The 14,471-nt window shown below is 33.9% G+C and overlaps 1 long non-coding RNA gene across 1 annotated transcript; it reads right to left on the bottom strand.

The window, feature by feature from the left end:
- Positions 1 to 11,278: 11,278 nt before the first annotated feature.
- Positions 11,279 to 12,276, bottom strand: LOC143914820 (uncharacterized). The gene is made up of 3 exons (XR_013260860.1): positions 12,142 to 12,276; positions 11,878 to 12,077; positions 11,279 to 11,808 (listed from the first exon to the last, which is right to left on the bottom strand). It is a non-coding gene; the product is annotated as an uncharacterized LOC143914820 (long non-coding RNA).
- Between the last annotated feature and the right edge of the window lie 2,195 nt (positions 12,277 to 14,471).

Below are 14,471 nucleotides of genomic sequence, written 5' to 3'. Positions count from 1 at the left end.
ATGATGATTTATGTTATCTCCATTGATTGTCCATTCAATCTATGGGGGATAACAATGAGAAATGAAATAACAATTATTATTTTAATCCAATCATATTTTCACGGCTTAAAAAAGGCCCACTTCAATTGATCAATAACTTTGAATGCTTTTGATCAGCTATTTTCACGGCAACACTGATATTCACAATATACCCCGGGTTTCTTCTCTTTACACAAATCCTGTTTATTATATAAAAAATTGCCAATTTATAAAGTTTTTCAATATGATTTGCAGGATGTATAGCATAATCTTGTTGGCACGTGCAATTTGAGAGATTACTCTATAATTTCCTCGTGTTTGTGTGTAACCCTTATTACGAAGAAGATTAGTTGTTGAATGCATCCAATCTTTCGGCCATTTGCAGTTTTCCAAAATTGAGATTGGAGGGCAATTCATCAAAGAAGATAATTGTTTCATAATATTATTATATTATATACTTATAAAATAATAATAAAGTATAAATATATAAGATTATTTTATTTTGAGGTATAATTGAAAGATTATGTACATATCAAATAATACAATATTTCACATCTACGATCAACGCTAGGAATATTTCGTAAATTTTGGGTGATTTAATTCACTTTCTTTATATAATATGTGTAATAATTGATTCAATATATTAAATCTTACCTAGGAAATTTATGTAAATACAACGCAGATATCGATATGTTTCAGTGAACTATTTCAGTTAATAATAGAGTTTCAGTTAATGTAAATATATATTTAATATTTTCTGGATAAAATATACATAAGCATACTTAAAATACCAGTCACATTAAAAAATAACTGATGAAATAATTTACCACTGGCATTAAAATACATTTTGCACTTTAGTATACATGTATTTGATATTCAATCAATTAAAATTAAATTCATAACTAAGCAGATCATCATTCTACATAAACACAAGTTTAAGTTTTCAATTAAGTAAATATTTCAAAATTCTATATTTATTTGACCTACATATGTAATTTATAGGTCATACTATGAATTTACATGCATACGTACAATGTACATTATTTCATGTTCTTAGCATACAAATAAAACATCATTGATTACTTAAGATTATATATTTTCACTTTCAAAACATTTTAAATAAAAATATAATACCATAAACGTGAACTATCTCACAATATATGTATGCATATTAAGTAAGTATTACAAATATTGTATATATATATATATATATATATATATATATATATATTTTTCAAATTTTTTTTTTTAAATTTTACACAGATATATACCAGGAAGGCCTAACAGGTAAACCCCAATGCGCCTTCTTACAGAATTAATTACAAATATTGCAGCATTTTTTGTTACATAAATCGCTGTATTTCTAGAGGCTGAAAAACAAGAAATAAACAATTAATTAATTCATTAATTAATCCATAGAGACATATATGGATTTAGACTTGTATATAAATTTTAACATATTGTACATAAATCAAATTTAGATATTTATGACAGCAGGTAAGATGATTTTTGCCAATTTGATGGAGGAACCGTTTCAACAATGAAACCATATAAATTGGCAAACTCTGATTAGAAACGATCGACTTGGAGTCACAAATATCCAAGTCTGACCAGCAGCATTAAAGATTAGCATGGAATCGAACCCGGTAACCTCTCGGTGCTAAACATAAACGAAACCGTACTACTGACTAATGTGTAGGTTATAATAAAAAATACAAAAAACCTACCAGAGTTGACAGTTGACGGTTTCAGTTACATAAAAATCCTTAACTTTAAACATCTTTTTTAATATTCAACGATATTTACATCGTTATGAAAAATTTGAATGCCCAGAAGCAATTTATAGCGTACATTGCTGAAAATAAACAAAACATTGAATCTATAATATTTCATATATAAGTATTACTTTGACAAGACAACTGGACACAAGTGTGGCTCGATTACTTGGTAGTGCTACGTATACTAAAAAGAGCCGCCGGTTAAGTGCAATCGGATTAAGCCGAGGCACATACCTGACACTGTGCGACCGTTATAATTGGTTTCGAGGATTATCTCCCCCGAATGCACTTAGCGGCGATAGCGGTACTCGGTCGCATTCCCGTGGAGTTCTTAGAACCCACACCGGGACATCTAGTACGTGACCATAACAATAGGCAAGCAAACCGGACGTTGAAGATGCTTTGAGTAACCTGCCCCTTATAAGGCGGTACTTAGGCGATATCAAGACATTCTGGACGGAGCACTGCCAGTGCGTGTATCTCCTTAATCATCAATAAATGCTGTGACACGACTTTGGTCTTTTACTTGGCTTCCTCCACCCACCCCTACGCAACAGTAGTATAGTCAAATTGACTAATTTCAAGCCAGAAAGAGTTGAAGGACTGTGGTTATTTTACAAATATGCTAAAGAATGGTTATTACCCATATTTATATCCCAGTGGCTTTATCGGAAAAGGAGTCGGAGTCAGTTATTTTTTTTACGGCTCTGACTCTGCTCGAAATGCTCAGACTCCGCGACTTCCATTAATGCTACAATGACGTTAGAGGTTTCCACAATGAGTCATTGTGGTTAAACAAATATTTGAATATAAAGTAAATAATTAAAAAAAAAAACAATCAAGCCAAAAAAATGGCAAAGTTTCAAAACTATCTCAAGACTAGGAAATTTAGCTCAATCGTTTTCGAAGTCAAACATAGAAAAGCCTTGTAAAAATAGTATAAATAAGCCCTGCGCTACAAACGATTGCAATCCAAGCGGGCGCATGCTCATTTCATACTTTTGTCTCAGCTTTTGACGTTCGAAATGATGAATGAATGTGTGTGTGTCTTCGTGGATGTGCATGTGTCACCCTTCGCTCGGCCTGACGTCACAGGTCGCTCCACACTCCCCCCCCCACTTATTAGATACCACGCTTACTCTTACACGCTCGACTCTTAATTGGTTGTCTCCACGGTCCAGCACATACCCACATCGCGTCCTTTCGAAATGGTGAATGAATATGTGTTACCCGTCGCTCGGTCTGACGTTGCACATGTCTGTCGTCGCTCGACCTGACTTCAAATGACGCTCCAAACCCCCCCCCCCTTCCCCGCTTCTTCTCGACTACTTGACTCTGATTGCCTATGTATCCACGGCTCAGCAAATACCCACATCTACATATATAGAATTTCTTAAGATCTTGTCTACTACCTCATCATAACTGACATTAAAGAGTTCTAAAGAAAGAGTCAGTATGTTGAGGAGTCAAACAGCCCTAGTAATGACCCAATATGAAAAATGAATAAAAAATATAATACGGCAAAAAATGGCAAGGTTCTCATCATAGATATCCGAACCAAATAGAAAGAAATTGTGATCTGATTAAATAAATCGCTAAAATATTTGCGCACGTATCTTGTGTGCAGTTGTCCCATAACCAATTATTACAAATTAAAATAAATAAAAACCTACCACACAAAACAAGCCCCCCTCCAAAAAGTTGTACTCCAAACATTGAGAAGCCTACAATATGGTAATATCTTATACCTGCGGTTATAATTACAAAAGTGGAAGCCCCAATATAAACAGCGTCAGCGATCACCCAATTAAACATCATTAATCTCTTATTCTGAAACATACATATGTACATACATTATGAAGGGTTCGGTGATTATTGCGCACAAAGCGATCTCGCACACGTCACTAAAATCTCGAGCATGGAACATCTGGCACCCGAAATTGTGTGCGCGATCACAATGTGCGAAATAGTCCGTTTATCGTTATGAACGGTATAAGTAGTGTTATTTTCGAAGGCCCACCCCCACTCCGCGGAAAAGACACGAACGCTATGATTTTGCGCACCTTTTCCGAGGAGTGGGGGTGGGCCTTCGTTGATGAAAAGACCTCTACGTGAATTTACATAAATTTAAAAAAAGCTATGCTAACCATTATGACGATAGGCATAAGAGCGACATTCAAAACGATATTCAGAATCTCAGGTATCACAGCGACAAACAATAGTTTTTTCCCATATAATAAATAACCTAAAATTTATAAAAATAAAATTAATTAAATTTATAACACACATCCTAGTAACGTCCACATTTTTTTTTATAAATACATAGCTTGCATGCGTTCTACAGATTAATCAATGAATCTCTTCAAATTTTATAGTGAATCTCTACGATAGATTTTTAATGCATAGTGCTTTTGTTGAGTTTGCCTCAAAACGTACAAATTTTCATAAAATATCCATGATTTTAGTTAACGCTTTCGCGGACACTTCAAAATTGTTTACACATCATCTGGGTCATCAATTGTGCCCATGATTGTGAGAGTGGTCTAAGTCTATTAAATTACAGATTTTAACAATTAACACGAAGAACTCACGCAGACACAAGACGTAAACAAATTCTATTAGACATATACATATGTGAAATACAAAATAATTAATACCTGTGTGTAACATCAAGAAAATTGGCCAGGGAAAAGGACCAGCTACAAAATAAGATATATCCGTATATAATGAAAATTTATAACTGATAATGATGGCACTGGTCACCTAAAGAAAAAAATTAAGTAATTATTCAATTATACAATCAATACTGATGATTTTGTTGGAACTTACTAAACTGAGACAGGCGCAAACCATAACTCCAATCCGCGAGCCGACGAACCAAAAGTACACTTCCAAAAACCACATTTTGAATTATCTGAAAAGAAACGACAACAGTTCAATCATCAGATCTAACGGATCGCAACTCGAATCATGACACGGCTGAGAGGATTAATCGATTGCTATAAATCCCCACAAATCAGTCACTTCTTTCAGAATTTGTCAAATATTTTTCAACATTGACTGCAATTGATTCCTACCGGTACGATAATTTTACGTATGTAATGACTAGAGACACGTATTTTGGGCATATTGCTATTAATGGTTAATTGATGCTAAAATTCGGAATGGATGCTAAAATAGCAAACAAAAGTGAAATTTGCATAAAATCTATAAAATTAATAGACTTCCTATCCCTTTGCTCATTTATTATGGGAAGAAATTGAGGGGATAAAACAGAGCTTGCAGTTTACCATAGACGGTGTTTTTCCTGTCGAAACCAAGCAACTGATTTTGTTTACTACTGTAAATAAAAGACAGTTGGAGCTGTGTATCCGAAAGGCTGCTCAAAAAAGTGTCTTAAATCTAGACTCGCACTCAAGACTAAATGAGACAAATCTATTCCTCCAAACATTGAGTAAACTATTCAATCCATCTGTGGCAGGTACAAAATCTAATATAAATGTTAAAGAAACAGTTTTGATTTTTAGAAACCTGCCATTGTTTAATGTATTAACAGAGGCTCAATGTTTGGAAGGATATCAGCACTTGTTTAGACAATTAATAGAGAATATAAAAAAGTGAATTCACGCTATTATAAGCATCACAGATGAAAATTTACACACATTTTTAAGAATTTCGACTACAAAATTTTATCCTGAAATTAAAAAAAAAAACTGTCACAGATGTAAAACACTTTGATTCATCGAATTAAATTGTTGTTTTGTATGAAATTTAAAAAATATTTATGTTTTAATTTCTTTCACGATAATGAAATAATGTATATCTAAAAATAGTGTTTTTCTTGCGGACCGCCGCTTATTTTTAATTTCTAATGTGGCCCTTCATCCAAAAAGTTTGCCCAGGCCTGCCCTAAAATGTTAAAATACTAAAATTGACAAAAATAGATGCCAAAATACGTGTCTCTAGCAATGACAGATAGGATTTGAGACATATCCTGATGAGTGCACATTTTGGATAAACGTTCCGTATTTTAAGAGATTATTGCTATCGACCCTTTTTCCGTAGAGTGTGTCGTGATATGTAATATTCGAAATTTTATCTGTGATAGTTGAAGCATACATTTCTGAATCATATATTTATGAATTATGACTACTGCGTTATTTTCCAATTAATTATTTAATTTTAGAAATTTCTGTAACAACTATAATGAAGTCCTAACTAAAGTCGAACTCGGTTATTAAGAGACTCTATAAAAGGCTATAGACATTTCCTTATACATAATATTAGTGGTAGGCTAAATTCACCTCCAATTGTTTTTTAAAGTACATACAGTTAGCCAGTGCTATTTAATATAGTGTTTATTCGAAATAATACAATCTAAACACGTGAGGAATGAAGGTTTGTAAAATAAAGTAATAATGAAACAACACTTCGAAGGAAGCCAAAATAATCAATTCGAGAATATCAAATTAAATATTACATATATGTCGAGTTCATTCTTGAAATTCAATTAAGGATGAAGTCATAGCTTCAACGTTATTATCAAAACACAACCGTACGATCCAAATGTATGTCAATAAGCCTGGATTTAGAGCGACGAAACCTGTAAAAAAGCCACTTATGACGGTTCCAATGAAGAAAAAGAGACTAATACGAGACAAAGATAAACAAAATTCGACACTGAATAGCTGATACAGAATGATGTTCTTTGTTAAGACAAAACTTAACTTGATTGGATCAGATGCGAAGAATCGTAGAAGCCATAGAAGTCAAGAAAGCTATCACAAAAGCTGCATTTCACCAACAGTGAGGCATTCCCATATGTTATGGATGCTTTAGATCGTTGACTTTAGAGAGTCTTTAATTAATATTATTTATAAGAATTGTAAATAGGTTTTTTCCTATTATGCTGTACATTAACACTATAATAATATAAAACTATGATTACTAACAAAATTAAATTAAAATCGTAAAATAGAAAATGATCAGCAGATCAGTAGCTATTAAAATAGATATAAGATGTATTGTGAATATAATTACATAATAATAAAAAGCATTTAAAAATCAAAAAAAAAAAGAAAAAGATAAATCACCTATTTTATACTAAAAAATAATAAGTTATATTTAAAATCATAATTTATCACTAATCAATTTTCATCAAAATATGTCGACCATTATAAAACAACAGCAAAACGTCTAATTTATAGTATTTTAAGTCTTTGAAAGACTATGTACATATTTACAAAGTATAACAGCTACAATTGTGCAACTTCTTAGACAAACAAAAAACTTCTTTGAATCTCATTACATAGTTAGTAAATTACATATATTAAAATACATACAAGTGCACAGTGTAAAATAAAATTAAAATATGTATGTAAGCTGATTTTAAACCAAACTTAAAACCAGACAGTGAAAATAAATCTAAACCAAAACCAAGATCGATCGGGGCGTAGAAATTTCGATGGTGAAGATGAAATAATCATGGAAAATATTTTTTAAAATACATGTTTGATTTTAATGGCGTACCTGGACAATGTTTTTATGGCGTATCGTACAGACTAGACTTCAAATCCAACGACCAACCATTGACTGAGTACTTTTAGTACGAGATTTGGGAGTATATATGTGTGAACATTTCCTCCCCGTCCCTTCCATTTTTTCTCCATTTCTGATTCATGGGTACATACAGAGCCTTACCAATGATTTTGGCCCCCTTGGCAAATATCAAATAAGTGCCCCTTCATGCCTTTTTTTCAGAGCTCCAGCTCTGCTTCGACATCTACATAAGTACTTGTTCCAGCTCCACTCCGTGCTATTAGGAATCATATTATTTATCATCTTCTGTGCTAAAAACAATAAGAGGTTAATGTTTATATACATATTACTAGTGTTGTACCCGATGAAATATTATTGCATAGATGTTGACATATGAAGTTATTAACTAAAAAAAAATGAAAAGAAATGTATCGGTCCTGTGTTCGATCCGCGCGCGCTCCAATTTTTTTTGAAATACCTTTAAAATATATTTATTTTCATATTTATATTTAATTGTTTAATATGAAAAAAATGGTAAAAACTACCTACCTACCTACATATAAACAATATAAAACACCAATAGAAAAAATAATTAATTAATTAAACAAATTTTCAATAGATGGCGGTAAATTCTCAGAGACTTGGCTCCGTCTATTTGCCTAGAGGAAACAGTACATATGTATATGTATATAGAAGTTTTTTTCTTTTATTATTTTATTCGTACGTTTTGTTAGCAGTGGCTTAGCTAGCTGTGACGTACATATGTATGTCGAATCGAAACGACTTATTATATTGGTTCACCCATTAATCCAAGTATGCTTGATATTATGTTAGTGAATGAATGTAATGTGTCAGCAACGATGATCCAATGCCCAAAAGGAACTGCGATCATCCCTGAGGACCTATATCATGATGCATTACATATTGAGCTTTTGTTTATTTCTTCTGTGAGAGCTGCTTCAGCTTGTTCATCGGTTGGGGTTTCCTCACTGCGATGGAATTTTGCTCGTGTTGATTCTGAATTGGTTTATAATGAGGTTCGTTCAATTGACTGGCGCCAAATGTACCTCATGAATACTGGTGATGCTGTTGAATATTTGTATTTTACACTTTATAATATTTTTGACAGTCATGTTCCTCGGTTCATCAGTTATCCTAATTCGGAACAACATCGGCGGGTATTTCCGCCGTGGTTTGGGTGCAAACTTATAGCTGATGTTCGTGCAAAATGGTTGTCTCATAGAAGATGGAAACGTAGCCAATCATTTTGTGACTATGAGAAATTCCGGACTCTTAGGAAGATCGTGAAACGTGGTGTGAGTGAGCGATATACTGTCTATCTTAATGAGATGGAGAGTGCTATTGCGGTTAATCCTAACCACTTTTTCAGATTTATTAAGAGTAAGCATATTTCACATGGTCTTGAGCATTCATTCTCATTTGGTAATAAAAGTTTTGACGGTCCTGAGATCGCCAATGCTTTTGCTTCATTTTTTAGCTCTGTCTTTGACCAGAGAAAACCATCCCTTAATGCTAGTTTGGCTTCACAAATTGGTACTGAGGGTGTCGGTATAGACATTCCGCGGGTATCGCTGGGAGATGTTAGGATGGCTATTATGAAGCTGAAGGGGTCTGTTGGGCCTGACGGTGTGCCCCCTGACGTATTAAAGGTATGCTGTAATTCGCTTTTAGAGCCTCTTCAGTTTATTTTTAACCTTATTCTTGCTTCTGGTAATTATCCTGAAAAATGGAAATTATCTAGAGTCATTCCTATTCATAAGAGTGGCTCTAAAAATGAGGTTGAAAATTATAGACCTATTGCTATTATCTCGGCTATTCCCAAAATTTTTGACATCATCCTTCACCGTTTGATTCTTGCGCAGTTTAAAAGATTATTGTGTGATGAGCAACATGGTTTTACACCCTGTCGTTCCACTACCACTAATCTCGCCTGCTTCACACATTTGATCATGTCTAAAGTTGACGTTGGTCAGCAAGTTGATGTAGCCTACTTTGACTTTCGTAAAGCCTTTGATCAAGTCAATAATGACGCTCTTTTGATCAGGTTAGCTGAAGTGGGTTTTTCAACGCGTCTTCTTAAACTCTTTGCTTCTTATCTTAGTGATAGGAAGCAATTTGTTAGATATGGTCTTTATGAATCTCCTTCATTTTTTACTCGATCTGGTGTTACTCAGGGGTCCACTTTAGGCCCATTACTATTTACAATTCTTATTAATAACCTCCCTAGAGTTTTATGTAATGCATCATGTCTCTTGTTTGCTGACGACGTTAAATTATTTTTTGCTGTCAAGGATGAGAGGCAAGCCTCTCTCCTTCAAGCTGATATTAACGCTGTCTTGGAGTTCAGTTCTAGTTTAGGCCTTGAACTTAATTTAAACAAATGTGCAATTATGAGCTATGGACGTGCACATTCACTCTATTGTCACGGATATTCCATTAGATCCGTCTTGTTGAAGCGTGTGGAATCTATTTTTGATTTGGGTATCACTTTTGATCCTCAGCTCACCTTTCACAACCATATCAAAAAAGTCGCTGACGTTTCCTTTCGTCGACTTGGATTTGTTTTGAGATATGCAAGATTATTCTCCAATCCTTTGTCTTCTCGCTTGCTTTTCAATTCGCTTGTGAGAAGTAAGCTAGAGTATAATGCGATTGTGTGGAATCCGCATGAAGCAAATTACTCTCTGATGATTGAGAAAGTGCAAAAAGCATTTCTTCGTTTCCTATATAGGAAAGAATATGGGTATTACCCATATCTCTACCCCACTCCTTTCCTTTTGGGCATGCTTGGGTATAATTCCCTTGAACTTCGGAGAAACTTCTCATTAATTCGTTTCGTTCTCCTGCTCTTACGTGGTAATACGTCATGCCCGTTGTTGCTGGAGCAGTTGGGGCTTTATGTCCCTAATCACTATGTGCGTGGTAGACATCATCATTTGCTGGCTGTACCTCCTGCCCGCACAGTCCTTTTTCCAATGGCTCCTATTCCAAGAGCTATCCGACTTCTTAATGAAATCGTTGCTGCCGAGACTGAATGTGATATTTTCCACCTTAGTGAGCGTAAATTGTCGAAAATTACTCTAACCCATTTATCTGGTAGTCTGCGCTCATCATTGTTTTCATGATTGATTGTGATTTATGAGTGAAATTTTGATTAACTCTCTTCCATTTGGGCCTTACAGGGATGTTTTGTATTTGTAGTTGTTTCTTACATATTTATTGAAACTGGCTGTAGGTGCAAGGCATTCCTTATGCTATATTTTATTTGATATTTTTACTTTATCTGTTATTATTAAATGCTATTTTTTATGTATGTATGGATGTATTTATGTTTATGTTTAATTGTTATTTTGTTTTTTTTCTTTTTTGTGTTATATTTTTTGACCATTGTGGCGCTTTAGGAATTCCTGTTATGCCACAATGGTCTGTTTAAAATAAATAAATAAATAAATAAATATTATATTATTGTACGGCGAGCGTTTAGTAACGTATACGAAAATTTAATATCGAGCATAAATATATTAGAATAATAAAAAATATCTACACAAATAGCTCAGCCCAAGTGAAAATGGAAACATTAGGAGAAATATTCCCAATAGAGAGAGGTGTAAGGCAGGGAGACTCACTTTCACCAAAACAATTCTCAGCAGTACTTGAATAAATATTCAAAGAGATGGATTGGAGCAAATTTGGCATTAACATAAACAGATCTAATTTGAATCATCTCCGATTTGCCGATGATCTTGTACTTTTTACTGACAACTCAGAAACCCTACAAGTAATGCTACAAGACCTTGCAACAAAGAGTAAAAAAGTAGGGCTTACATTGAGCAAAACAAAAACAGAGACTTTGACAAACTAAGCCAAGAGTATTGTTGCGTAGGGGTGGGTGGAGGATCCAAGTAAAAGGCCAACAGTTGTTTCACAGCATTTATTGATGATTAAGGAGATACACGCACTGGCAGTGCTCAGTCCAGAATTACATGATATCGCCTACGTACCGCCTTATAAGGGGTAGATCTCTCAGGACGTCTAATCTGTTTACCTACTGTATAGTCACGTATTCGGATATGTATTCCCACGGTATGAGAAGTGCAATCATTGTTTAGCTTACTTGCACTTAGCCTGTCGCTAATCCTTGAAACCACTTATACCGGTCTCATGGTATGCACTTAGTTAATCCGTTAACATATAATCCTTGAACAGTCTCTGGGATTCTATTCGCTTAATCCGCAGCATACGTTTTGTATCACAAGTATAAACAATATTATACTTGTGATACAAAACTCAAATCTAACTCAAACCCCCCAACCAGTGCTATTTTTTGAATTTTTTTACGAGGGGTCTCTCTTTGGAAGAAAGATCTATCATTCTTGTTTATAATTTCTTGTCTAATAGTGGTCATACACTCTGCACACGAAAGACAGAACGTCATTACTTCGTTGACAATAAACTGAAAATATAACACATTATTCGAATGATTTGTATCACTAAACTGTGACATTCATTTAATTTCAAATACCTCCAACGAGAGAAAGGATAACCTCACAGATCTCATCAGCTGTGCCAAGTCACTTTTACGGTTCGCATCATCATGATTTTTACCCACAATTTCACAGCATTGAATACGCTTTCTTCAGAATGCACGAACAAATTGTCCCATTTCAAGATTTAGATCACGTTGGAGACCGGCAGATTGAGAAAATCTTGAGTTTTGTGCAGCTGAAACAGAACTGGAATTGAAAAATATTTAAGTGGGATATTTTTTTTATATTTCGACACTCACCGTCTCGAAATTCGGAATCTCCCGTTGATTTCAAAACTTCCAGACAGTTTGAGAGATCGACGGTTTTAAATTTCTTTGGAATTTTCACTTCCAGTCGGTTGGCTAGCTCCATTAATTTTTCGAAATGATTTTCGCCTATACCTAAAATTATATTTCAGATTATTATTATATTATATTATTAAATAATACAATTATTTGTACGTATATCACAGCCATAAATGGCAGATCCTAAATACGCACAAATAATTAAATGATTTAAATAAGCTACTTTCAAGAATATATTATTTAAAAAATAATGTTTAACCTCGCAGAAAAACAATAATTGGGGAATCGTGAAAAACTGCTGAGATTCAAAGATATACATCGATAAAGAGATTTCAAAGTTGTTTTTACGCATCTGTTTTAGCTTAACAAACCCAAAAGCAACCGTTGCAAAATTCGGAAACAAATTCATTTGAAATATCACGAACATTTTAAATCCATAATTTATTTATTTATTTAATAGTTTTGGACCATTGCGGCATTACAGGAAGAACCCAATGCGCCACAATGGCCTACATTTGAAAAATATAGGAAACGAAGAAATGCTTTTTGCACTTTCTCAATCATCAGAGAGTAATTTGCTTCATGCGGATTCCACATAATCGCATTATACTCTAGCTTACTTCTAACAAGCGAGTTGAAAAGCAAGCGAGAAGATAAGGGGTTGCAGAATAATCTAGCATATCTCAAGACAAATCCAAGTCGACGAAAGGAAACGTCAGCGATTGTCTTGATGTGGTTGTGAAAGGTGAATTGAGGATCAAAAGTGACACCCAAGTCGACCATTGATTCCACGCGCTTCAACAATACGGATCCAATGGAATATCCGTGACAATAGAGCGAATTCGCACGTCCATAACTCATAATGGCACATTTACTAGTATTCAGTTCAAGCCCTAAACTGGAACTGAACTCTAAAACAGCGTTAATATCAGCTTGAAGGAGAGAGGCTTGCCTCTCATCCTTAATAGCAAATAATAGTTTAACGTCGTCTGCAAACAAAAGACATGAAGCATTGCGTAGTACTTTAGGGAGGTTATTAATGACTATTGTAAATAGTAAAGGGCCTAAGGTGGACCCCTGAGTTACACCAGATCGCGTAAAAAATGAAGGAGATTCATAAATACCATATCTAACAAATTGCTTCCTATCACTATGATAAGAAGCAAAGAGTTTAAGAAGATAATAAAAGTAGGATGTGGCCTCAATTTTTAAAGGGCTTCCAAATTCTTTTGAAGAAAAATCAATTATATTTCGGAAATTTCTATGCATTTTGCCATAAATCATTTGAGTTAACGACAACTTTTTTTGATGTTTTCAAGTACAAGGATTTGTAGTAATATTTTCTATACCTGAAGTTGGGTAGGTCATTGAAACTACATACTTTCAATAATATTTTATTGGTTTATGACCTGGTCCATTACAAAATCTCAAAAAAACCGCTCAAGAAAGAAAGTAATGTAGCTTTTTTTTGTTCAAAGAAATATACGCCTATTACCTAAGAGCGTTTATACACATTTATTTTGATCATAATTGTTTATTTTGAAATTTGAAATTCATAATTGGTAATTTTGAGGAAAAAAACATCAATAAAAGAAAATCTTAAAAAGCCGTTTGATCGAGCCAAAAAGCCGGATTTTGGTTTTTTGAAAAATGGTCAAAAAGCCGGCTTTTCGGTTTCGGTTTAAACCGGCTTGGAAGCCCTACATTCAGACGCACGGGCTCGAGTAGTGCGTATTCGATTGGTTTCCAGTCTTGCATCCCGTTGCTCGTCTGTTTCTCAAGCTCGTGATGCCTTTTTCTTTCGTGCTTGAGGTGTAGATTGACCAATCGCTTTTCGTTTGGGTGGCATAATTAATTAAATGTATGAAATGGTAGTTTCCTACTTTACCTTTCAATAAAAACAATAAAGTTGCTCGCTTGTTTTGTCCGCGACTTAATACGAATTTTGATATTTTTTGAATATTGTATTGTTATACACATATATAGATATATTATTACGTACATATTATATTATAATAGTGGTTTTACCCGGCTTCACTCGGTATTTGTAATATAAGCCGCTTAAACATGACTAATCTAATAGTAAACATTTGATTATATTTATTTGAATATTGATTTGTTTTTTTATTAAATTGAACGTCACGGATTCTACGAACCAAACAAACATACATACAAAGTGTCTTTCGAAATTATATAATACATTAGATTGTAAGAGTTTAAAATTCAAAATAAAATAAGAACGAAAGATGGTTGCTAAATTAAATTAATGGATTTTTTTAAATATG

This window comes from Arctopsyche grandis, chromosome 7, assembly GCF_051622035.1.
Source record: "Arctopsyche grandis isolate Sample6627 chromosome 7, ASM5162203v2, whole genome shotgun sequence".
In the NCBI taxonomy this organism is placed as follows: Eukaryota; Metazoa; Arthropoda; class Insecta; order Trichoptera; family Hydropsychidae; genus Arctopsyche; species Arctopsyche grandis.
Note: the sequence above shows the minus strand (reverse complement) of the source record. Positions and strands in the feature narration are given on the sequence as shown.